At 32.8% G+C, this 27,990-nt stretch overlaps 1 protein-coding gene across 7 annotated transcripts in view; it reads left to right on the top strand.

Moving 5' to 3' along the window:
• The window catches only part of LOC123564110 (cGMP-dependent protein kinase 1-like), a 316,502-nt gene that overhangs the window by 70,906 nt on the left and 217,606 nt on the right, over positions 1-27,990 (top strand). For all 7 annotated transcript variants that reach the window (XM_053536740.1, XM_053536742.1, XM_053536739.1 and 4 more), the window contains exon 2: positions 24,685-24,749. The gene's annotated coding sequence lies outside the window, so the exon portion shown is untranslated. The remainder of the gene's footprint in view (positions 1-24,684; positions 24,750-27,990) is intronic.

Raw genomic sequence — 27,990 nt, 5'->3', positions numbered from 1 at the left:
AAAAGATAGATTTTAAATATAAATCTTTACAACTGAAATGAAAATTAAATAAAATCACGGTGTCTGTGCATCCGTTTTGAGTGAAATTAATGTATTGTCATCACTTCTGTTAAAAGTTTCAATCACAGTGTTGAGTGTTGATATCAAACATGGATGTCAATACATAAATCCTCATTATCTAACTTAAATCTTTCATTTCTGTTTGAAATAGTGATCAACTCGATATTGGTGGTAAAAATTTGTTTGACAACCTTTGGTTTAAGTTTGATTAAGGTTTGTTCAAATACGTATTATCTGTAACATTTAGACATAAATTATATCAAAGTCAACGCACCGCTTTATTGATCAGAACGCACGGTTATCAATTTACCAATATTTTAAAATGTTTCAAAATCTAATTTTGTTCCAGATAGGTCAAAGGAGTCGATAATAAAATCTCTTTTATCGGGTAAGAAATTCATCACATGTTAAGCTTTCATCTTGTTACTTAAAGTGTCAAAGTCCGAAGTGATTTAAGGATTTGATTCCTTTTAGTCAAGGCAGCTTTGAAATTGTTGATAAAATTACGAACAGTATGATCAATAAACAATTGTGAAAATTTCCATTGACTACTTTATTTGAACTTAGTTTGATTCTATTGCACACACATTAAACGTCTCTGACTTAAATACGGAATATGTTACCTACACATAATTGCTTGCAACTGTATTTCACCAGTTAGTCTTATGTGTACCTTGATTTCACCTAATTTGAAACGTTTTACCATGTTCGTAAACCATATTGAAATAAATGGGGACGACAAATGAATTCGAGTTTCTTCCTCATGCCGGGATAGCGGTGCTTTTGCGCGTGGGGTTGGGGTCGGGGTTGCAGGAATATTCCCTATCAGATTCCAACTGATTAATTAAGACGCTGGGCCAGACGTGGCGAGTCGAAAACATCTTTGATTTTATTGATGGGATAAATATTTTATGCCCACTGTTATTTGTTACATTCTAAGAATTTTAGGTTTCAGTACTACTGGGAAATTAAAAGAAACTTATCATAAAAACATCAGATCTTAAAACAGTGCTGGAAGACATACATATAGATACTTAGAAAGTTACTTTCATTAATATCGTATATTCTGTCATGTTTTGTTATGTCCTAATAGTTATCAATCATCTGCAAAATTTTAAAACTTTTTTTTAGTAAAGTGTGGCAGCTGTAAAAAGTCCCCCGTATGTTATATTTTCTGGTCCTTCGAGATCATGGAGTCCATTCAAAATTGTATAATAGATTTCCGCTTAAGCCGGTGTTAGGGGGCGTGAGAGGTGTTGCACATTTCATTTCCTCTCATGAACAGACTTAATCAAACCGAGTCTGCTATTAGTTTTCCTGGTTGCATTCTATGCTTCCAAAGGATTTTTTTTACAGATTTTATTGGTTATGTTTACAAATTTAATATAGCATTACCGTTGAAATGATTTTATGTTGTTTTTGACTTCACTCTATTTCGACTGTTTATTTCAGTTATGTAGTTTTACGATGATTTTCGGAATTTTGAGACGATCCCTGTCAAACGATAACGCGTAGTAATTCGTGACTTTGTCAGCATGACCTCAATGACTTTTTTATTGGTCGTAAAGTTCAACATTCATGAATATTTAAATCTTGGGAAACAATTAAATCCAATCAGTAATTTAAAATTACAATCAAACGAATTTAAAACCTTATTTTTACGAAAAAGACATGAATAACGAAATTAGATTTCGAGAAAACGAAATAAAACTTAAAAAACAGGGAATTTAAATTCCGTTATAATACATTTTATCGATCAAATTTTGTTATAGCGTATTAAGGTATAAAGTTGAAGAATACATATTTCGATATAACGAATTTATATTCTGAAATTTAGAAATAAGGTTTCGTTAAAACAAATTTAAGACTTTGATACAAATGTAAGTCGAAATTCGTTTGTCACTTATTTTTGGGGCTCTGTAACTAAATTGAAACAAAAAACAGATATATTTATGAATTGAAATTTGATTGATAATGATTCTTAATTTTTTATCTTGCACTTTCAATGTCCAGAAAACAATTTTCTGTTTCTTTAAAAACGAGCAAATAAATGAAGATGTTATTATAATAAGGGAAGTTTTTATTACAGCATTTATGTTTCATGTATTTTAGGCAATATGTTTTGAAATTCAAGCATTCATTTCTTCTGAAAGAATTGAAATAACAGTAATATATTTGTTATAACTTATACTTTTTATGATGAAAATAACTCAGGAAATTACAAGTAATGCTTTGTGTCTGTTTGTCTTTTCTCCTACAAGAAGGTTTTAATAAGTATTTTGGTTTTAGTTGGAGTTGATTTTTCGTACCCTAAAAATTGAAAGTTATTAGCTTTTTTTTTCAGATAAATAATTGAAATTACATTTTGTGAACAGATTACTCAATGATCCTATTGACATTTTTTAAAAGCACTTATTAGGTCAGTGTTAGGTTTTAACCGGCAAGGAAATATTTTACATGTATTTGCAATTTCTTGACCAACAAGTTCAGGTCAGACTTGACTAGCCACTTACAGCTCATTTCACGTACTATTGGGTTGTTGACAGTTCCGTGAAGGCGTCCCTATTTTCGATTTTTTTTGTCCAATTCGTTTTATGTGTTATGTCTGTTGTCTTAAATGTTGTTGGGTTACCAGCCCTCTTCTTTTTATTTAGTTCTTATTTATCATAGGAAAGGAGATGAGAGGTAGGCCAATGACCTTTTAAAGCACTCCGATGTCTATATTTTTCCACTACTGTGTCAGTTTGTGGGTGGCACGGATTTCCGACATGTGTCAGATTGCAATTGTTGTGCTCGATACTTCTCTACTTATTTCCTTTCTATAAAATATCAATACATTACAAAGAGTTGCGGTTAAGGATCTTGTCCTATACTCATACAAACATTATTTCATTGGGACATGTGATAAATATAGGTCAACCAAACATTTTTTAAACGCTCCTAGTGTAAAATAATGCCCTTACTCTTAAAGGAACATGCCACCAGATGAACAATAAATTTCATTCTTTTATTGAATTTCGTTCTTTTTCTACACAGCAGATGACAATTGATATTAGATTATCAAAAATGATGAACCAATATTGTTTAAGTAAATATTTTAATATCTATCGTATAAAATAAAGCTAATTTCTTTTTATCTTGCATCCGTAATTTCAGTAACATAATACACTACAGATTGTATTGATTAAAATACATTAGAATCACTTTGTATTTTCTTTTCATTGCAATTATTAACTAATGGAAGCATTTTTCTATATTTTGAAATATTTGACGTAGTCTGTCATACAACCAGGACGCAAGTTTTTGAAAAAGTAACTCTGAAAACGAGCTGCTTTAATGCAAGTTAAAGCAAATTTGCTGTAGAATACATTAGACTACATGTACACTAGACTTTACCTTCTGTAAATTACTTCACGCATACCAGCACAAACAAGCCATATCATCCTAAATAGTTTCTTGTAAAATCATTGAAAACAGATGAAATCGAGATGAAATTTCAAGTTGTTTTTCATTATCTCGATTCATAAGATGTGCGGAAGTTACAATTTATCTTAATGACATCAAACATAATGTCTGGTTTGTTTTGACAATTTAAGTGGCTTGCATTGTTGTCCATGTTGTACAGCATATTTTCATTAAACATCATGTCTTTTTATTGTGTCAAGAGTGCGTGAACATAATTGTTGAATATCATAAAATATATAGATGTATTCTAAGCAGTTTTGTTTACAAGTAACTTATGAATTGAGTATAAATTAAATTATTAACAAAATGATTTATATTAAATGCTTTTATCGTGAAAAACCTTTCAACAGGAAAGTTCAGTCACTGTTCGTACAAGAAAAATATATTTTCGTAATATCGAATGCGATATTTCTTTTGCCAGCTCACCTGAGCACGAACTGGTCATTTTAAGCTTTTAAGCCTTTAGATGTCCGCTGTTCGTTGTCCATCCGTCGTCCACAATTCGCTTTAAGAATGTCGCAGCCTAGACAAATTCAGTTTAAACCAAACCATTGAATGATCTGTTCAAATCTAGATCATTTTTGTTGAATTCTGGTAACAATGAAAACCAAAAACCTTTATAATCTGCTTAAAATCTCCTCTTTAAAATGCTGGTTCGTAGAAGTATTCCACCGGTGACCTTATACAAAACTTGTAACATTAATCAGGTTTGTGAAATATATGGTCATCGGAGGGTGTAAGCACTTCTCCTGTATGTATATGGTATCTTCTCAGAAAAATGCTGAATTAAAGTTCACAGGTATTTTCCAGTAGCGACCATCCGCTAATATTGTTAAAGTAAACTGTAAACCTTAGGTTTTACAGGGTCATCTTTGCCCTCATGTTGTCTCTTCAAAAGAAGTTAAATTCAGGTTTCAGTCCTTCTGCAAACTGAAAAAATGTTGTCATTTTCATTATTTATTGACTTTATTTCTTGTATTTAAACAGCTTGTCGCTGCAAAGGTACCTCCCGTCTTTGAAATGCAATACACAAAATTAAAAAAAAAAAAAAAAAAAAAAAAACAATATCAATCAAAATGGCTATTAGCCTTCGTCATAATAAAAACCCAATATAACTTATCTCTATTGGTGGTAATTATATTTGCATTTCTGGAAAAAAAAGTGAGAAGTAAGAGTGTTTTCTATTGTGTTGACAGTAACAACTAAACTGTTTGTAGATCTATCAGTGTGATCAATAATTCAATAAATGATAAAATGATTTACCAGAAGAATGATTTTTATAAATTTCTCAACGGAGAAAAAAAAGCGGACTTTGGCTTTTAGGTAATCTCTTTCGAATGCTTGTAATATATATACATGTATATATATAATTATGGAAATTCAGAATTGTCCCGCAACCTTCCTGCAGTTCGATATTTTCTGGCACCCTGATACTATATCATACATAAGAAAGACAATTGTCTGAAATGACAATACAATAGCGATATCTCAAAGACATCCGTAAGTACTTTTGTTCCAATTATCGTCTAGCAATATTACATTAGATTTTTCTCTGACAACTCAATTGCTTATTGTTTTTGTTTGATGGGCCGCAGCACGAACTCTGTCAGACATTTACGGGTGTAAAAATTGCCTCAAAAACTATGCTTGTTACGACTGCTATATTGTTGGCAAATTTGGAAACGTTTAGAGGAAGTGCATGGGAAGTTGTTTTTTTCTTTACAATTTCTAATGTGTTTTATTCAAGTAGGTCCTTGTTTATTTAATGCTACTAAATAAAATTTAATGTATTCTATCATATGGCCAAATAAACCTGTGCTTAATTTTTCCTAATTCGTTAAATATCAGTTGATCTCTTTATATCACTGTTTATTATGTTGTTATTTTGAATATTTTTCATCAGTTTTATTTAGATAATTCTGTAATTTCGGAGACAGACATAATGCAGATCAAAAATACAATATCTTGAATAAAATCTAGTTTATCGATCATATGAGCGCTGAAAGGAACATTTTCTTTCAGTATACTTATGTAACATTGTTATACTATCAGCATTGCAGACAGATCGGGATCGTCTTGTCTACCATTGTCCTTGTTAAAATCGAATACGTTGCCATTACATCTCAGTTACAATGCTGCTGACTTATTCACAGATACAATTATTGCTTTCCTTATATTTTAGTTGACGTATCGTACTGTTATTTAATATTTACCAAAGCAGAAAATGAATTTATATCTTAGATCAGAATAACAGGTCTGTCTAGCATTATGAAAAATGAATAATAAAGAAAAACATACACCACTGTCTTCGTAGAAATAATCTTTTATTTTTGTTTCGTGAAAATTGTTGAATCTCCTTTCCTTTCTGGAGAAACGTTGTCTCTGTTAGACATATGCTTGAGTAAAACCAAAAACCTTGAAAAGTAACTGTTGATAGTGATTTGTTAGTCCATGTTTACCTTGATACACTTCGAAGCTAAGAAAGTTTCGCCAATAACCAAATCTTATTTAGAGGAAACTAGTTAAGATTTCCTTTATTTTTTCTCCAGTCGGTTCTATTTTCTTCTTTTTAATTTTTCAAATATCCTTTAATATTAATTTTTATATTCAGCAATTTATAAAAAAAAACTCTTTTCCTTTGTACAATTATGAATTATGTTATAATTATATATGTGCAAGATGGCTCCGGCATTGTTCTTTCTGTCTGGAGTTCTTTCAGTCAACTTATGTATTCTTGGTTGATTCCTCAAACCGTATTAATAATGCCTGACTTGGGACAGTTTGATCATTCTTCGAAAGTCATCATCTGTTATTACTCTCTATAGGCAAAGGGTAAATGAAGCCAATTGTTTGATTGTGGCCAATCACAACATGTTCTTTCTTTAGTGTTCTTAGAAAAGCTAAGTTGACTTTTTATGTCTCAAAGACACGAGAAGAAATTAGATTGCCCTAGATAAATTGTAACAAAATGTTAGACATTATCGTTAATGTTGACATTTTCAAAGACATTCCTTTAGCCATAATAGAAATGTTTATTACATAAACATAATCCTTTATTTAAAAAAATTATTAATTTGCCCCTGGGTATAATCGACCGATAAATATTAGCGCTTGAAAGCTCTTGAATAGGAGTATTGTAAAAAGATTATATATATATATTCTACTAAATGTTAGCAATAGAAGTTCTTTCACGAAAATTGCCTCATCATTTAGAATTTAGTTCAGATTACAGTCAATATGATAAAGGTTTTGTAATAATCTATGTATTTATCGAGGAATTTGTGGCGGCCTGGTTCAACTCTCTTTCCATTCATCAATTAAAGTTCTAAACAGCCCCGCTTTGGAAGGCGTCGTTGTGGAAGATAGATATATAATGGTACATTTTTTCATGACCCATTCCCCACTCCAAAAAGGATTTCCCCATTCCTGACAAAAAATCCCAACCATTATATACATTTTTACATATATAGATCTATGTTCCTACCAATACTTAGTAAGTTCATATATTTTTGTAAACTATACCAACACGAGAGAGATTGAGAGTGTGCTTTTAAGTAATTTTCTTTTCGAGGTTTACATATTTATGAAAAAAAATGTGTTTTTATTTTGATTATTCATATATGGTCTCAAAGTTAAAAAAGAATGTTCGTATAAGCAAGTGCAGATGACATAATTCAGCCTCAGTTTGTTCTAGATGGAAATTTATCTCATTTCAGAGATAACATGATTGCCACAAGTTCACAGTTTAAGAGTACTGTATTGAATTGAATTCGTGAGAAATGAGCCGCTTCTAACATCATTTTATAAAAGATGGCGAATATGAATACGGTCAATATAGAATTTGATCATTTTTGTGTTCATAAATGCACGTGTAAACACCACCTAACTATGTATACATTGAATAAAGGTCCGAAAGCGGGTATCTGTGAAATGTATAGGAAGATCCCTGTTACAAATTTTTTGATTTTTTAAAAATTTGTTTTTACACCCTATAATATGAAGTATTTAAAAAGCAGACTAATTTTATTTTTAAAAAATATGTAATTTCTAGTTTTGCATAAGATAACGTATCGAATCAAAAGGTAAGTTTTAAAAGTGTGTTGCTTCTTCGTTTAATTCCAGTCTATCTTGCACAAAAAAAAAAAAAACAGGAAAAGGGAGGACAGTTGCATTTCTAATGAATTCCATCTAAATGTGTAATTTTTAATTCAAATATTCTATGATACAATAATTCTATTATTTATATCTTTTCTTATGCAAAGTATTTTTATCAAACGTATACTTACGGTAAAATAAGTCTGTCTTGGTTGCGCAACTAGGGTAAGAAAACAATTTTTAAAACACCAACAGTAACAATCTAATTGTATTAAACACCAGTGAAAACAATTAAGTGCAAAAGGCCAGATCTAAGTCCGTTTTGGACCCGAATATGATTAACTACCATTATATGTCAATCTGCACAAGTACGTTTTGGACCCGAATATGATTAACTACCAGTATAAGTCAATCTGTACGAGTCGGCTTTAGACCCGAATATGATTAACTACCCTTATATGTCAATCTGCACAAGTCCGTTTTGGACCCGAATATGATTAACTACCATTATATGTCAATCTGCACAAGTCTGCTTTGGACCCGAATATGATTAACTACCATTATATGTCAATCTGTACGAGTCTGCTTTGGACCCGAATATGATTAACTACCATTATATGTCAATCTGCACAAGTCCGTTTTGGACCCGAATATGATTAACTACCATTATATGTCAATCTGCACAAGTCTGCTTTGGACCCGAATATGATTAACTACCATCATGTCAATCTGCACAAGTCCTTTTTGGACCCGAATATATAACTAAACCATTATATGTCAACTGCACAAGTCTGCTTTGGACGAATATGATTAACTACCATTATATGTCAATCTGCAGCAGTTTTTAAAACACTAAATGAGTACGATTGGAATAATGGCATTTTGTTAAAGATGTTACAATTTTATTTAAAAAAAGAAAATCAAGAAAAAAGGATAAGACAATACATATGTAATGCTATAAAGTATAGCGAAAAGAAAACTGAATTGTGCTCATAAAGTAACCAGACCTAATGCGTTTCATCATGAAATTTTGACATTAATGCCAAAGAACACAAAAAAGAAAGTCAGACAAAATGACAACTACCATTCGTTTCAATAGAAATATCCGGCGAATCATTCAGTTTGCGGCTGTTTATTTAGCTAAATGACTTGTGACATGGAGAAAAGGATGAAGTTAAACTGTTATTCTTATGAGTCTGAAATATTGTAAAGATTTTTAAATCAGTAAACTTCTTACTCCATGCAAGATTTATTGTCGTCTGAATGAGAGAAACTTGTGTTCATATCAGAACGTTTGGTCTAATATATTTTAATTCATTGATTCCTTTTTTATTAAGATGTATGCTAATGTAAAAAAAAATGAACATCAAAGAGAAGTTGAAATTGATAACAACAGTCTAAACTCAAACATTAAGGCGCAGATGATAGCGAACTCCATTAGCGTCCATGGTTTCTTAAAGAAAACGAACGAGATATTTATCGGCATAAGGCGCCATGTTACAGTATTTCTGTGGAAAATCAGAGCTATATTGACTGATGTAAACGATTGCAAGCTTTTATGTCTGTTACTTGTGATATTTACTTTACACCTAAGCATCATTGTCAACAACAAATTAAATATTTCTGGTTTTATGTTGTGTTATCTTTGTCAATCTTTATAGTAAACAACAAAAAATTATGACAGCAATTTTCATTTTCTGGAATAGGTGTATAAGCGAATGGTATTGTGTCTATTATGGCTTCAACCATTTCCGGGAATGTGTTACAACTATAAAACCATACTCAATATAACTGCTATTTTTGACACAGACAAGTAGTAGCTCGCGGTCTGGTTTCTGATTGCAGTAGTCTTTAGTTTAGCTTTTGTTATAGTCATATGTTGGACTTGAAACAAATATAAAAAAGGAATCACTTTGACCGAGTCGACAAAAAATATTGTGCAGGTCATTGAATGTCAAATCCATTCTGTTCTTCCGGATGGGATAAGAGTTTTTTAGTAAGACCCTTAGTGTGTGAGGTAAACATACCTAGATGAAAAAATACTCCAAAAATACCTTACGACACTTTTACAAATTACACGTTTTAGATCGTTCCAATGGCGACGGTTTAGGGTTTCTCGGCATTTTTATTATGTGTACAAAAACAAAAATGACTGGTCGGATTTTGAAATTTAGTAGAAATATTCCTTCGGTGACCGTATACACAGCTTGTTAACTATCTAACTTGTATGAAGCGCTAAATGAAAACAATTAAATGCAAATGGTTTGATGTTAAAATGTCATACACGTCCGGCTTTGGACCAGGCTTTGATATGTCAGTCGGTAGCACCTTTAAAATCACAAAATATAGTGTTACCTGGAATAATGACTTTTGGTTAAAGATGTGACACTTTTATTAAAAACAAGACAATAAAAAAATAAGACAATACTGTTACAGAGTATGGCGAAAAGGAAACTGAATTGTGTTCATTATGTCATCAGAGATAATGTGTTTGATCATGGAATTTTGACATTCATGCCAAGGAAAACGAGAAAATGGCAGACAAAATAATGATTATCATTCATTCAAATACAAATATCCGGCGAACCATTCAATTTGCCGCAGTCCGTACAGCTAAAGGACTTGTAACATGTAAGTCAAAATGAAGTAAAACTGTAATGCTAATGTCCCCGAAATATTGTAAAGATATCTTAATCAGTGAACTTATTAATTCATACAAGATTTATTGTCATCTGAATGAGCTGCATGTGGGACGAGAGACTTTAATTCATATCAGAACGTTTTGTCTAATATATTTTAATTCTTTGATGCTTTTATCAAGATAAATGCTAATGTAAAAAATGAACATCAAAAAGAATTAAAGAAATTTAAATTGATAAATACAGTCGGTCGGCATAGTTTATAGCAAGTTCCATTAGCGTCCATGGTTTCTTAAAGAAAACGAACGAGTGGTTTATCGGCATAAGGCGCCATGTTACAGTATTTCTGGGGAAAGACAGAGCTATATTGACTGATGTAAAAAAAAATTCTAGCTTTTGTGTCTGTTACTTGTGAGATTTACTTTACACCTAAGCATCACTGTCAACAACAAATTTAATATTTTTGGTTTTATGTAGTGTTATCTTTGTCATTCTTTAATGTAAACAACACAAACTTACATGTGACAGCAATTTGTAACTTCTGCAAGTGGATAAGCTGATGATATTGTGTCCATAAACGCACTTCGCCATCAGCTTCAAATATTTCGTTTACATTTTCTTCAATTTAAATTGTGTTTTCGTAACTTATATAACAGAAGATAATATCGAAGCTTGCGGAATTTAAGAACGTTCCCAGTTGGCAAACAGCTGTTTTCTTTGCACCGCTGTCTGAAATGTGCCAGATCCCTTTTGTGTAACAATGTAATAAAAATACAGCTATTACATATCTTGTATTTGACACCAATCATTTACGGTTTTACCAAAGCTGTAAATATCTGTTCTACATATCACACAAAAAACATGAGAATTTGCAAAAGTAAATACTGCACTTTCCCAATCTAGATTTGGAAAACGTTAAAAGAAAAAAATCTCCTTTTTGTATTATTTATTTGAAGATCAGCCGCGGTTTCGGACACTGTAAAATAACAGTATCAATACAAAATAGATTGCTCTAGGAAATAACAACAGAAAAGTTTTCATATTCTTTCTTTATTTTATTTGATGCGAATTGTAACCTTGTGTCTATGTTTGAATAAGACAGTCTTCTTATACTCCCCGGCGTTCAGATTTCATTTTAAGAAGATACGCAAAATCCTTAAAACTTGGCTGGCCCACAAACATTGTAGTTGAATACACTAGCTAGATGCATGTTAGTTACATATTTAACCTAAATATCAACGAGAGTTCCGCTAGACGAGTAAGCAATACTTTTTTAACATTCCATATACAAAAGAGCAAAATTGTACAGAACATAAGTAATAGCTTGATAATTGGTTCACGTGGCAATGAAATTAGTCTGTCCATAACACTTTTTCTGCAACTTTAGATACAATTATCGTCCAGCCATTTATCCTGAGGATTCAATGGTTTCTTCTTTCTGTTTGATGAGTTGCTGCACGAACAAAAATCGACCATTTCCAGGAATGTGTTACAACTATAAAAATAATAACTGCTGTAATGTGTACTCAAAATACCCGTTTAATGTTAGGTTTGTTAGACAAAGTTTAGTTTTTGTTACAGGCATATGGTGGATTAAAAACAAATATAAAAAAGGATCAGTTTGGTCGAGTCAACAATGATATTGTGCATATACGGACTAATTTCATCTCACTTGAGTTCGAGTCCTCATATAGATGGGCAACTTCGCAGATAGCCTTTCTGAAGGACATTGAATGTCAAATCGATTCTATTTTTCCGAAACGAAACTGGAGGATGGGATAAAATATCTCTTTTAGTTAGACTCTTAATATGTGAGTTAAAATACCTTCCAATAGCGACTGTTTAGGGTTTTTTTGGCCTTTTTATAATGTGTACAAAAATCAGCATTTGCTAAAAAAAAATGGCTGGTCTGATTTTGAAATTTAGTAGAAATATTCCTTCGGTGACCCTATACAAAGCTTGCTAACATTACTCCGGTCTGTCAAAAATATGGCCATCGAAGGGCGGACGCATTGCTCCCTGAAGATGTATAGTATCTTCCCAGAAAATGCTGTCGTAATGTAAAAATAATTTCAAAGATAGTTTTCTTTAGCGACCATCTACCAAAACTGTTTACAGAAACTATGAACCTTAGGTAATATAGGGCCATCTTAGCCCTCTTGTTTTCACTTCTGAAGATATACTGTAGTCAAATTTAGGTTTCAGTCCCTCGGCAAACTGAAAGACGTCGGGTACTAGACGCTATCATTATCATCATTGTATTGACTATATTTCATGTATTCAAACAACCTGTTACTTCCCGTCTTCGCAAAACAAATAAAAAATAAAGCAAAATGGCCTTTAACATTACCTCTTATATTCCGTCATAATAAAGACCCAATATATAGAGAATATTTGTTTGTTTCGTTGTAAGATTGAAATATATTTCACGAGTGAATACCAGATTAACTTTTTTATGATTGGCATAGCCGCGAGTGAAAATGTAAGATACGGTGTTCATGAGTTGAAGTTATTTTGATCATAAACGTAAAAACAAACAAATTTTCTTTTTTGTAATATTTTTACAAAATTCCTATTTTGTAGTTTCTTACACGTGAAAAATATATCTGATAGTTTACACTGTGAAAATATCAGATATATTCCACTCTTAACATATCGGTAATTCACTGAAAAACGTAATAAAATCTGTTTCTGTTGGTGGTAATTATACATGCTTTGCTGGAAAAAAAAGAGAAGTAAGAGTGTTTTCATTGTGATGACAGTAACAACTAAACTGTTTGTAGATCTATTTTTGTCAACAATAATTAAATAACTTATGTAATTATGTTCCAGAAGAGTGATCTTTATAAAATTCTCAAAGGAAGAAAAAGTAGCGAATTTGGCTTTAATAGTTGTCATCATACCTCTGTCATCTTAGAAGCCATTGTTTGAAATATATATATATATATATTGTTGAAACTCGAACTCGCTTATCTCGAAATTCCGGCTATCTCGCAGACATTTTCAAGTCCCGTCCTGAAAGTATGTGCACAAAAAATCATTCTAAGTCGAAATTCGGTTATCTCGAGCTCTTGGAATTGCGATACCGAGTTTGATCTGTATGTGGAAATTCAGAAATGTCTCGCATCTTTCCTGCAGCTCGATATTTTCTGGCACCCTGACTATATATCATATATATAAGAAAGACAATTGTCTGAAATGACAATATAATAGCAATATCTCAAAGACATCCGTAAGTACTTTTGTTCCAATTATCGTCCAGCAATATTACATTAGAATTTTCTCTGACGACTCAATTGCTTATTGTTTTTGTTTGGTGGGCCACAGCACGAACTCTTATCAGACATTTACGGCGTAGATATTGCCTCAAAACCATGCTTGTTACGACTGCTATATTGTTGGCAAATATGGAAACGTTTGGAGGAAATGCATAGAAAGTTTTGTTGTTCTTTTCTTTACAATTTCGAATGTGTTTTATTCAAGTAGGTTATTGTTTATTTAATGCTACTTAATAAGTGTATTCTATCATATGGCCAAATAAACTTGTGCCCTTTTCCCTAATTCGTCAAATCGTGGGCTGAGCGCGAAACTATTGTAACTGTATATAAATAAAGAACAAGATACAATAGTTTCGCGCTCAGCCCTCGAAATATCAGTGGATGCTTAGTACGTTATCATTTTGAATATTTTTTTCATCAGTTTTATTTAGATAATTCTGTACTTTCGGAGACAGACTTAATATGCAGAACAAAATACAATATCTTGAATAAAATCTAGTTATCGATTATATGAGCACTGAAATGAACTTTATCTTTCAGTATACTTACGTAATATTGTTATACTATCAGTATTGCAGACAGATCGGGATCGTCTTGTCTACCATTGTTGTTGTTAAAATCTTCTTCATCGCCATTACATCTCGGTTACTATGATGCCGACTTATTGATAGATACAATCATTGTTTTTCTTATATTTTAGTGGGGTCTTCCTCCGCCATCAAAGCTTGAAAGTCGCCATATGACCTATAATCGTGTTGGTGCGACGTTAAACCCAACAAATTAGATAAATATGTTTTCGTTGAAGTAGTTTTTTACCACAGCAGAAAATTAATTTCTATTTTAGATCAGAATTACGTTGCTGTCTAGCATTATGAATAACAACATAACGCCAAAGTTAGCATCTATTCTTTGACATAGATATAAGCATACATCTTCGTGGAAATAATGTACACGTCTTTTTGCTGTATGAAAAATGTTAAATCTCCTTTCCCTTCTAGTGAAAAAGTTGTCTCCTTTCCCCGTTAGACATATGCCTGAGTAAAACCTAAAACCTTGAAATGATGGAATGATTTGTATGTGCACGTTTACCTTGGCTTAACAAGCGTTTATTCTTCGAAGCTAAGAAAGTTTCAACAATAGTCAAATTTGATCCATAAGAAAATAGTTAATGATTTTCTTTATTTTATTTTTATTTTTTTTTTATTTTCTTGTTATTAGTATTTCAAACATCCTTTTATATTAAGCAATTAAAAAAGTATGTTTTCCTTTGTAAAATCAAAATATGTTATAATTATCTGTGTAAGATGGCTCCGGCATTGCTTTTTCTGTCTGGAAACAATGAAGATAGTTGTTTGTATTTTGTAAATACCTGATCAATACTTGGAATATCCAGATAGGTTAATTCTTTCAATCAACTAATATAATTATACTTGGTTGAATTAATCTAACCGTAGTCTGTTATTACTCTCTATAGAGAAAGGGTATATAAAGCCAATTGTTTGATTGTTGTTAAACACAACATTGTTTTTCTTTAATGTTCTTTGAAAAGCTTAGTTTACTTTTTATGTCTGAAAGACACGAGAAGAAATTAGATTGCCCTAGATAAATTGCAACAAAATGTGAGACATCACCGTTAATGTCGGCTTTTTCAAAGACATTCACTAAGCCATAATAGAAATGTTTATTACATAAATGAAACCCCTTAATTGATTAGCCCTTTGGTGTAATTAACCTATATATTTTAGTGAAGGGAAAGCTTTTGAGGGGAGTATTGTAAGATTCTACTAAATAACAGCAAAGGATATTGCATTATTTAGAATGTGGTTCAGATTTTTCAGATTGTTCTTTTTCTAGTCAAAATGATAATGTTTTTTATTGTTATCTGTATGCATATACTTTTTATCCTGGTATTTGTTGGCGGCATAATTCAACTCACTTTCTACTCATCGAATATTTATTATTTAGTTTTACGTCCACATTAGATTAACTATCCGAACCAAACGTTAAATTTTAAATCTGTGTATTGCTTCTGAATTTTCAATGCAACTAAGATATAGGCAAAAGGGGTGTATAATACTATTCAAACTTGAATTTCTAATAACTTCCATCTAATTATGAATATTTAATGCACATCTTTTACAAATATGATATGATATGTCTTATATTAATATCTTTTCTTGTATTGCCAATTTGGATTGTGAAATATCTCCAGTGATTATCTAACTTGTATGAAGTGCTAAGAAAACAATTAAATGCAAATGGATTGATGTTAAAATGTCATACAAGTCCGTTTTTATAAGCTTAAAAAACACGAAAATGAGTATGATTGGAATAATGGCATTTTGTTAATGATGTGACAATTAAAAAAAAAAAAAAAAAAAAAAAACAAAAAAAAAAAAACAAGAGAATAGTGTAAGACATACCGATACAGAGTATTGAAGTGTGTTCATAATCAGAGCTAATGCTCTTGATCATGGAATTTTGACATAAAAGCCAAGGAAAATGAAAAAATGGCAGACAAAATAATAATTATCATTCATTTTAATACAAATATCCGGCGAATCATTCAATTTGCCGCAGTTCATATAGCTAAATAACTTGTAACATGAAAGTCAAAATGAAGTAAATCTGTAATGCTAATGTCCCCGAAATATTGTAAAGATATCTTAATCAGTGAACTTATTAATTCATACAAGATTTATTGTCATCAGGATGAATTACATGTGGAAAGATAGAGTTTAATTCATGTCAGAACGTTTTGTCTAATATAATTTATTCATTGATTCATTTGATCAAGATGTATGCTAATGTAAAAAAGTGAATATCAAAGAGAAATTGAAATTGATTTCTAAGTCTGAAATCAAACATTAAAGCGTTCCACAGGCGTCCACGCGTTCTTAAAGAAAACGAACGAGATTTTTATTGGAATAAGGCACCATGTTACAGTATTTCTGAGGAAAGACCAAGCTATATTGACTGATGTAAAAGAATTCTAGCTTCTGTGTCTGTTATATGGGAGATTTACTGTACACCTAAGCACCATTGTCAGCAACAAAATTAATATTTCTGGTTTTATATGGTGTTATCTTTGTCACGCTTAAATGTAAACATCAAAATATTATATATGACTGCAAGTATCGTTTTCTCGAAATGGATTAGCTTATGAAATTATATCCATATTTTGTCAACACAAACACATGTCTCCGTCAATATAAATATTACAAGTTAATATTTCGGTCATATTTCCGTTATTTTAACTGATATTACAGATGATGATATCAAATTTTGTTTTAAAATGTTTTGGAATTTGAAACACTTTCAATGGGAATTCCGCTGTGATACAAGCTGTTATATACTTCACATCAAGTAAATATATGTTCTATATATCATTAAGAATGCAAAAAAATTTACAGAACTGGAGTTACAGAACACAAAGCTACCGGGACATTGATTGTACTAAAAACCTTCGTGGGCATATATACTCGATATCTTAAAGATTTGGCCGCAATTACACAGACATCACAGTGACCGCCATTTCAGGTATATCAATATAAATACAAATTAACTAACAAACAGAAAAGTCTTCCTGTTTATTCTATTTTAAAAGTACATTGTTACTTATGTCTTTGTTTAAATAACATAATCTTCTTATAATTCGTCGTTCAAGTGATTTGTAATCAAATCCATTTTAAGAAGATCGTAAAGTCCTTAAACTCGGTCGTCCCACGAACACTATTGGTCACAAATTAGTGTAAATATCCACGACTAGCCAGTAAGCAATACATGTCGTCTGGTATAAACGTAATTGCACAGAACATAAGTAATAGCTTGATAATTGGTTCACGTGGCAATGAAGTTCGTCTGTCTAAAAAACTTTCTCTGCAGCGTTCTCCTAAGTACTTCAGATACAATTATCGTTCAGCCATCTTACATTAGAGTTTTATCCTGAGAATTCAATGGTTTCTTGTTTCTGTTTGATGAGTTGCCGCACGAACAAAAATCGACCATTTCCGCGAATGTGTTACAACTATAAAACATACTCAGTATAATTGCTATTTTTGAGACAGACAGTTAATAGCCCGAGGTCTGGTTTCTGATTCAGCATTCTCAGTGCAACATGACCGTATATAAAATAGATAGAAATTGAACAAATTTATGTCGGTGTTCATTTTTACGGAACAAATACAAGCTGGCTTTGTGCAAATTTTACTGTTTTATTTTAGTTCTGGAAAATTAACGTCTCTGTCAGATAAATTTTGTTGTTGTTTTTTTTTTGTTACAGTCATCTACTACATTTGAAATATTTTTAAAGACTCGCATTGGTCGAGTTGACAGTAATGTTGTGCGTAAAGTGACTACTTTCTTCTCACCGTTGAATGTTATGAGTTCGAGTCTTTTTGTTAATGGGAATTTTGCAGATAGCCTGCTGAAGGTCATTGAATATCAGATCGATTCTATTCGTCAGAAAACAAAACCGAATCACTTTCAGTAAGACTCTAAGTGTTCAAGGTAATCATCCCAAGTTGAACAATTACTCCAAAGCACCTTATGACAGTTTTCCAACAGGGACGATTAAGGGGCATTCTGTCTTTTGATGGCATGCACAAACAGGAGCACCGCCTACGGGTGCCATCGCTCATCTGCAAGTGCTGGACAGTATGTAAGAAGAGAGTTGCAATTAAGGATATTTAAGTACAAAAAGGACTATAATTCTTGCTATATGCAGGTTAGAGTTATGGTTCTTGGCCTACATAGTCCCCTAATAATTATGTGTGCAAAGTTTCAACGCTGTAGATCTCATAGTTTTCGAGAAAAGGTGGACCTAAACAAAAATTTTAACCGACGCCGACGATCAAGTGACGATTTTCAAAATCAGACGAGCTAAAAATCAGTATTAGCTAACATTAAGTGTTTGCGCTTGATTTTCTTTGTAAAAAATGATATCAATTTGGTTATATCTCCCATATTACATTAAGAACTATTATATTACTCCTTATATAAATCGCCGGTCAACAGTTTATGCTATATGACCGGTCAAAATTCCGTACATGATGTTTACTGGGATAATAAGTCAAAATAGTGGTTAAGGTCGCTGACTTCAAATAACTTGCCCTTCGCCGGTGTGGGTTCGAGCCTCACTAGGGGTATTGAGTTCTTCATGTGAGAAAACCATCCTGCTTGCTTACGGAAGGCCGGTGGTTCTATCCAGGTACCCGCTCGTGATGAAACAATGCGCGGAGGGGCACCTGAGGTCTTCCTCCGCTATCAAAGCTGAAAGGTCGCCATATGACCTATAGTTGTGTCGATAAGACGTTAAACCCAATAAATAACAAACAAAACAAAACAAAATGAATAAAAGTAAGACTATGAAAAATAATTTCTTACACCATGTAAAATAAATGTATACTATAGTTTCACTTCAGGTCCAGCAACCTTACTTATGTTCTCGTATGAATTTATTTCTTACTAGGCTGTATTTAACGAGCTGTGGTGCGATCTAAAGGAGCCATTTCCGAGAAGAGTTTGAAATAAGCAGTATTAGTTTGAAAACATACTCCAATAAAAAGCTTTTTTCGCGACATGAATTGATCGTTGTCTGGTTGCTGATTAATGTAAAAACATATGTTGCAGAAGAGACGAAAGTATACTATTGTACTATAACCATTTAATATTTTCTTTGTTGATGAATATAGGTTATATGGCAGTAATTCGGTCAAAATGTGTTTCCGTGGTGTCCTTAATAAAAAGATCATAACTTTCCCAGTTTTCGCGCATTTGCGCGTAAACCGGGGGCCAAATGGACATTATTTCATTCGTGGAATGTTTCATAAAATAAGACACTTTTCAAATATTTTAATGTTTTTGAGTTGTTTACTTGAAAACAAAAGTAGGGTGTTTATTTTGCGGACCGCTTTCTGAAATGCGGCAATATGAGGGTACCTGATTTTAGTTGACTTACATTTCACTACATACTATTCAACACCCCTTTCCTTTTCGTTTTCTTGAAGCAAATGTATGGATATCTTGTGGAAAATAGGTCTACGACGGAGTGAAAATCTAGAAACTGTATCAAAATTGTTCTGAAGTAGCTGAATTTTATATGAAACAAAGACCAATTTCTTTTATTAGTATATATATAGCGTATAACAGGGGTTAGGAATGACTGTCTGTTCCACACATTATAATCTTTTGGAACTCATACATGCATATATATACAGTAATAAAAATATTCAAAGAGTTAAACAGATATGGAGCAGATATGAAAAGTTGCACATTCAAATGTCACGTTATTGAACTTCAAATACAGAGCGGGTTTAAACTATATATATTATGAGACTCACCCTAAGCCGTCTTTTTACAAGGGAAACAATTTGTTTATATATTGAAATTTTTGAGTGAACACCGTTTGTTAATCATAATCCTGTCCATGTTTTATCAGTGCAATGGAAATGTAAGCTATCTATGTTACCTGCTGCACAGAATAACACAGTCATGCATCTAACAGTCCTGAAATTGTTTTCTCATTTTCTAGATATTTTCCCGTACATAAGAGATCGTTATCTTTCCAGCTTTCTCAACATATTTTACCTTGTGAAATTCTGTGGGTTTTAACATTTAAAAAAATTCATCTGTTTGGTGACAAATTTCACCACAAAAATGTCACACTTACCCCCCGGATTTTAAATGATTTGATCTTTACATATTTTCCTTTTCAAAGTGGTGACCATTACAGTAATTATGCATGACTTTTTCGTGCCTAGAGGTAAAAAGCGCATGGTTTGCATGAGATACTATGTACATAGCCACCTAAGCCTACAATAAAGTTTAAGCGGAGTTGTCCCCATTTTTTTCCCCAAAAATTTTACCCAGGATATTTTTTTTCAGCTCAAATAACTCTTTCAGAAAATGATAGTATAAATATTTTTCAGACTGCGTACTTCGATGCAGTTAGCTACACATATATCTAAAGTAGATAGTGCCTGTTTGAAGTTTGTATTTTTAGTTCCAATGCCTAATTAAAAATAACGATACAAAAGCCTCTAAAATATTAATACGTATGACACGGAATGTTCTACTCCAACATTTGTATTAATGCTTATTGTCACGTTAAGTTTTATCTTTTAGCACTTTAGAACCTCCGGTCTTCGTGTGCTATTTAATTCATTCACACTTCTTATCTAGTTCAGCCGCACGCCGTTTCAATAAAGACACAAATGTTTCACTCAGCTTTTTAATTTTATACGCCCGTGAAACGTAATGTTTTATGTGATCACCTGTGGTGTCCACGAAAGTAGTCCGCTGACTTACTTTAGCAATTCTTACATAATGTTTACCAAACTTTCTCCAACATGTAGTTGGGGAGACATACTGATATAATGATCTAGTGTTGTCCCTCTTTCTCTCAGTCCGAGCTTACATTTGCATACTTAGGTATATATAGGAACAATAGGTAACTGTACTTTTTCTTTGATGCCATTCATTCCGTAAGCTTTTATGTGGCTGAAAGAACAATAGAGAGAACAAAAGAGTAGCCACATAAGTACCCTTATGTAGGAACGTCCGTCTGATCGTCTGTCTGTCAGTCACAAAGTTGTCAACGGAACTCCTACGACACCATAAGGCGATTTTATATCAAACTTTACAGGAGTTATCATTGCTTAGCGTCATTGTGCATATTGTTGGCATTTTCTGGTTCAGTGATTTTCAGCGGAGTTATGACCCTTAATTCATCGAATTTTCTGATGTTTTGGCCACTTCTCTTTTATTATTTGGCAGAATTCAACCAAACATTACATGAGTTATCAGTACCAACCCACATTGTGCATATTGTTGGCAAGCTCCTGTTCAGTGATTTTCAATGGAGTTATAGTCCTTCATTTGTTGTATTTCATCTTGTCCCGCAAATTGCTCCAGTACCACAACATAGTGTAAACTAAAAATATTAGGTGCATTTTTTCGGTACAGAATGCTGAGATTGCAATCTGACTAAAGTACTTGATCTTCTAAACGTAATAGTAGCGTAATAGGAGATGTACTTTAGTCAGATTGGCTGAGATTGTTTCCTATGGCACCCTTATGTGTTGCTTTTGTAGAATTAGATTGCACATGTGAGAAAATTACTCAAGCAAAACTAGTCGTTAGAGGCTTTCTGCGACGCCAGTGCAATCGGATGCTTCCAATTATATTTGCTTTAACAAATTTTCTAGAAAATTAGTTAACTGAATTTTAGAAACCTAAAAGCATGCTGCAATTATTTTACCTTTTTTTTTGTAATTAGGTTTTGAAATAAAAGTTTCATTTTAAGAAAGCTTGCATGCATATTTTCAGTAAATAGTTTTTAGGGAGTAGTCTCACGGATGACCTTTTGTATTGTCAGTCTTCGCTTCAGAAATATATTACAATTTAAAAAGAAATTAACAATTACATGTATACTAGTTTAAGACTATGTAACCTCTCTCCCCTTTGGTATATTGCGAATAGTAAAGTAGTTTGGTTTTACGTCATAAAATCTAAGTTTAAAATTGTTTGTGTCATCCAATATTCAATGGTGTAGTAAAGAAACACACGTGTCTCACAGGGCTTTATTTCAGACTAAAAATGTCCTTCAAGTTGGTAATAGCACCAGCCGCCCGCATGCCAGCTCGAGTGCATCCTCATATGGAGTAATTCTACATCGTACGCCCTGTACCCTAAGTAACGCGAGAGACAAGTGATTCGGCGTCAGTAGCCGTATTCACCCGACAGGGAAGCTCCTTAATAAATCATAATAAAAAAGAACATCCACAATAATTTTCCAGCAGCAACACAACCTGAGATTCCTATGCCACAGTAATGGTTCCATACTTACTATGTAATATATTCGTATAAGACTTTCCCACTTTAACTCATCTGGGCTGATCATGTGGATTGCTAGCGCTGTTTGTCTTTATTTTATAGCCCTTTCATTAGTCACCAGGTCTATAAAATAACATTTGAACATCATGAAATAAGCATATCAGTGAAACTGCAGGCAAACTACGAAGTTTCTTCTGAAAAATACTCCCAACAATCCAATTTCTCTTTAGGATGACAGCACTTTTAACACACTATTATTTAACTAGCATTTTGTTGAATTTCTTCGTATTTTTCTTTTTTCTCGATTCCGTTTGCTTTTATGGAAAACATTTACATGATTATTGGTGTAATACTATTTTTACTCATGGCTAACGGAGGCCGTTGATCCAATACATTTCTAATGGGATTTATCTTACTTACGAGACATCAGAATTGTCTGAAACAAGCGATCTTGACGCCTTTTGTTTATTCATTTCAATACATAACAAATGGTATCTCTTCCTTTGATTGATTAAACATAGGAACTATGATATCGTATAAACATTGCGTATTCACTGAGTTTAAAAATATTTATGTTTCGCGTTTGTCCTTTGTCTCGGTTGCCATGTTTTTCTCTCATCGAGATTATGTATTATTCCCATTTGACTTGAATATGTATCATCAGAATCATTCTTTACTTTTATGATTATTACATGCTCGAAAGTTTAATTCACAATTATTGTGGTATGTTTACACTCAAGACACCGAAAGTAACGTTATTTCATGATAGCTGTCCTGTGTAAAATTTTGTGATAATAAACAAAAGTTTCCAAACTGACTTAGTCATAACTTTTAATATCTAAAACATTTAAATAAACGGATATTTTGCTTGTATATTTGCTAGTTTAACAAGATTTTTATATCTGAATTCTGATTGAACAATAATGGATACATTTAGAATAATCGTAATACACTGTGTAATGTTTTGACGGATAAAGTACGGGTATGTGCCGGGGTTTTTTTTCTGGCAAACTTGTGGAATTTAATGACTTTGGAACAGGAGACATTATCTAAATGAGTATTGAAAGCACTTTTATTTAATGTTTTCCAATAAAAGACCAAACTGAAGACTTCCTAGAACAGTATATGTAAGGATATGTATATGATTGGCATTTACACAAAATACGTTGAGACAAAGTAAACAATCGGGAAAAAACATTCAAATAATAGAGAAACATCCAAGAGCACCACCTGAAAATGGTCAGTGGCACCCATGGGGAGTTTTTACCGGTTAATGGTGTGCACTCGAACTCCCGCTTAACCCCCTCTTACTCCACAGTTTCAGGAGAGTGTAAAGATAAGTTATTCCCGCCAATTATATCCCAAACGCACAAAACTATGCAAAAGGCACGAGATAACATAACGAGCCATATTCGCATGTACTGAATGCCTTTGCAGAAGCACATCAACTAACAGTTGGAAAAAGCAGATCAGAAGTCGGGTACCAGCATTGATGTCCCATTACGTTTCAAGAACTGATTATTATTCGTGGAACGTGCTGGTTTCTGGTGGACCTTTGTCCTCATTTGTACTCAATTTTGCTGTTGATATTCATTTCCTATCAGGGTTTACAAATACCTACTATTTAAATACCGGAAATAATTCGGCCAAAATAATTTTATCCTTACAATTGTATTTATTCAAAATTGTAAACCAGATTACATGTGTAAGGTTACAAACTGTTTTCAATAAAACACTATATTTGATAGGCAATTCCTCCTGATTTTGTTGTTCTACATCTTTAACACGAAGGACGTAAATGCACCATAAACTAAAGTCATCATCCTTATCTCTTAGCCTGCTGGCGGCAAATGATTATGCCTTTGCGACCAGTGCAGACCAAGATCAGCCTGCACATCCGTGCAGTCTGATCATGGTCTGCACTGTTCGCTATTCAGTCAGTAAATTTTCAGTGAAAACCCCTTTGAATAATAAATTAATTAATAAGTCCAAATTGAAAGATGGACCAGTCCATTATAGAAATATAGCAGGGTAAGGGTTATACAAGAAAAGTACAGTAAATAATGACCCAATGTCTTCTTCTTCTCTACATTTAAAAGCCTATATATTGAGACCGCTCGTTTATTTCCTGTGGTCGTTAGTGGGGGTCAATCATATCAACTTAACAAATGAGGTAAATCAGTTAAACAAAATCATCGGCTCAACCTTCCATTCTCCTCGCTGTTTGCTCTCTAAAGAAAACCGATGCAGACGACAAAGTCAAACTATCAAATTATTGAGTATTGTAAAAATGCCACTATTCTTCGTTTCAGAGAATGAATATATCGGAATTGTGAACATGGATATAATGCTGGAATAGGACAAATTGGCAATATATGTAAGTTCTTTTTCTCTCTTATTTACTAACAAGGTGTTTATGATTTAAGTTTGACTGGTATTGTTTATTTCTTTGCATCTATGGTTACAATACTTGCTAAAATTACATTCACAAAAGCTCGTGCCATGTGTGGCTTAGAAAATCAGTCCGTTGTCGTAGACCTCTTCAGTGAGATGTTATCATTGTGTAGTCTATGCCAGATCAGACGTGGAAACATAAACATGTAATAAACTTTTATTTATTTATTTTTTGTTTGTTTCAAATATGTTTTACTGATTGGTCAGAGAGCAAAGCAAGTATAACTCTAAAATGAGTGCGGTTTTAGTACAAATTCTTGATATCTTTATAATATATTTTTTGCAAACTCTATTAAATCACTTAAGAAGCAAAAGGGATGAACGTTCTTAATATTTTTGTTCCTTGCGCTCACTGCTATGGGAACTATTGTACACTGAAGACAATGTGCAAAACAATTGTCTTGTAAAGTTTCCTCAAGTTTTAACACATCTATTTACAATCCGCTCGTGTTACTTCTCTTTAAAGTTGTTTAGACTGAATGTTTCGTACACAAACCAAGAGTCTTGACCTCTAAGATCAACTTTTTCCGTATTAATTGGTCTGCGTCTGAGAAATTATATAACAGTTTGATGTAATATATTCCAGAGGCTACTTGCTAGGACATTTTCTGGATTATATGCCATCAGCTTGTCTGATTATTGTAGAAAAAAAATCTATCAAGTATTTTAAGGTCCATTTTGCTCAAAAACTGTAAAATCTATTGCTTGAAAACTTTGTACACTTACTTATTATTATTATACGAGTAAATAGACCAAGAACCATAATTCTCGCCTGCAATTTGTCATAATTTTGATTTTTGTACTTAGAAATTGTAATTTCTTTGTTAAAATTATTGTTTTGGCCTAATTCATTTTCCATGAATACTGTAAGTCCAACAACTTTGAAAACATGTAAACTTATTCAGTATTATATTTAAGTGCGTTTATCAGGGACATAATTCATGCGTGCTTTTAGCTCACCTGTCACGAAGTGACAAGGTGAGCTATTGTGACCGCTTGATGTCCGTCGTGCGTCGTCCGTCATGCGTCGTCCGTCGTGCGTCAACAATTTCTAAAAAAATCTTCTTCTTGAAAACCACTGGGCAGAATTACACCAAACTTCACAGGAATAATCCTTGGATGGTCTCCTTTCAAAATTGTTCAAAGAATTGATTGCAGAACTCTAGTAGCCATGGCAACCGAAAGGAAAAACTTTAAAAGTCTTCTTGTCCAAAACCACAGGGCCTGGGGCTTTAATATTTAGTGTGTAGCATCATCTAGTGGTCCTCTACCAAAGTTGTTCAAATTGTCCCCCTAGGGTCAAATATGGCCCCGCCCCGGGGGTCACATAGTTTATATAGACTTGTATAGGGAAAACTTTGAAAATCTTCTTGTATAAAACCACATGGCCTAGGGCTTTGGTATGTAGCATCATCTAGTGGTCCTCTACCAAGATTGTTCAAATTATTCCCCTAGGATCAAATATGGCCCCGCCCCGGGGTCCCAAGTTTTACATAGATTTATATAGGAAAAAAAGTTTAAAAATCTTCTTGTCTGAAACCACAACACTTACCCCTTCGATATTTGGTTTGTAGCATTGTCTTATGGTCCTCAACCAAAATTGTTCAAATTGTACCTCTTTGGTGTAAAAGAGACCCTGCCCTGGGGGTCTCAATTTTTATATAGACTTATATAGGAAAAAGCTTTAAAAATCTTTTTGTTTGAAACCATACGACTTAGGCTTTTGATATTTGGTATGATGCATTGTCTAGTAGTCCTCTACCAAAATTATTCAAATTATGCCCCTGGGGTTAAAAGAGGCCCCGCCCTGGGATCACTCTGTTATTATGTGAGTTATTTAGGAAAAATACTTAAAAATCATCTGATCCTATTTCCAAGACTGTTTAATTATAATTACCTGATGACCCCAAGTAATATGATGTCACTTGACTGTGACCTTGACCTACTGACCTACTTTCTTGTTTTTTAAGATACAGCCTTGAAATTTTGATGACATACACAGTTTTGCACACAAATCTTAAAACTGAATTTCATTGACCATGAATGTGACCTACTGGCTTTCTTAATCTTTTATCATCAGTTTGACATTTGAAACATGTAGCTCATATTACACAGGTGAGCGATCCAGGGTCATCATGACCCTCTTGTTTATCAGAATTAAATAAAATAAGAAAATGTGTGTTTCTTGGTTCATGTTTTCTTCAGGTCTTCTTTACTTGAACCCCATAAGAGCAATAGTTTTGAAACATTGCAAAATTGTACCATAACTTTCGCATGCATTTTGTCAAAATTATAGCCCTCTTTGTTTTAAGAAATTTAGATTTTTATGTCTTTTCTTAACTTAAGTGCTATACTAGCAATAGCTTAGAAACATTGTAAACTTGTTTATCATCAACTATTGCCTGCATTTGACAGATTTATTACATTTCTTTCACTAAGAAAATTGATGTTTCTTTGTTTACAGTTTTGTACATGTCCATTTTTCTTGAGTGCTATAAAACAGTAGCTTTGCAAACTTGTTTATCATCATAAGATGTGTACGTTGCCCAGGAACATACCTCTCTAGAATGTATTTTATTACAATTGTGGCCCTTTTGTAAGAAAACTAGAATGTCTTGGTTCAAGATTTGTTTAGGTCTATTGTAGTTGTTTAATATACTTGTGAGAATTATTGCGTTAAAGTTTTGTACACTTGTTTATCATCATTAAGCGAGAACGCAAGCAAAGAATCATAACTCACGCATGCATAATTATGTCAGAAGTATGACCCGTTATGAAGAATTATTTGTTGACATCCATTTTCCTTGAATTCTATAAAAGCTAAAGTTTTTAAAGTTTGTATACGTATTTCTTATCATTAGAATAGCATTTAATTTAAGAACCATAACTGTATCTTGTATTTTGTCAGAATTATGACTATATTTATCTAATAAAATTGGTATTCCTTGTTTAGATACTGTTTTCTTGAATACTATAGCTTTGAAACTTCATACATTTTTATGCCCCCACTTTTTATAGATTTTATAGATTTGCCCTTGTACGTCCGTCCGTCCGTCCGTCCTTCCGAGAATGTTGTGTCGCGCCTAGCTCCAAAAGTATTTGACATAAAGTCATAAATCTTTACAGGAATGTTGGTCAGCATGTGTAGTTGTGAACCTGGGGTT

Source organism: Mercenaria mercenaria, chromosome 2 (assembly GCF_021730395.1).
Source record: "Mercenaria mercenaria strain notata chromosome 2, MADL_Memer_1, whole genome shotgun sequence".
In the NCBI taxonomy this organism is placed as follows: Eukaryota; Metazoa; Mollusca; class Bivalvia; order Venerida; family Veneridae; genus Mercenaria; species Mercenaria mercenaria.
This window is presented reverse-complemented; position numbering and strand designations above follow the sequence as displayed.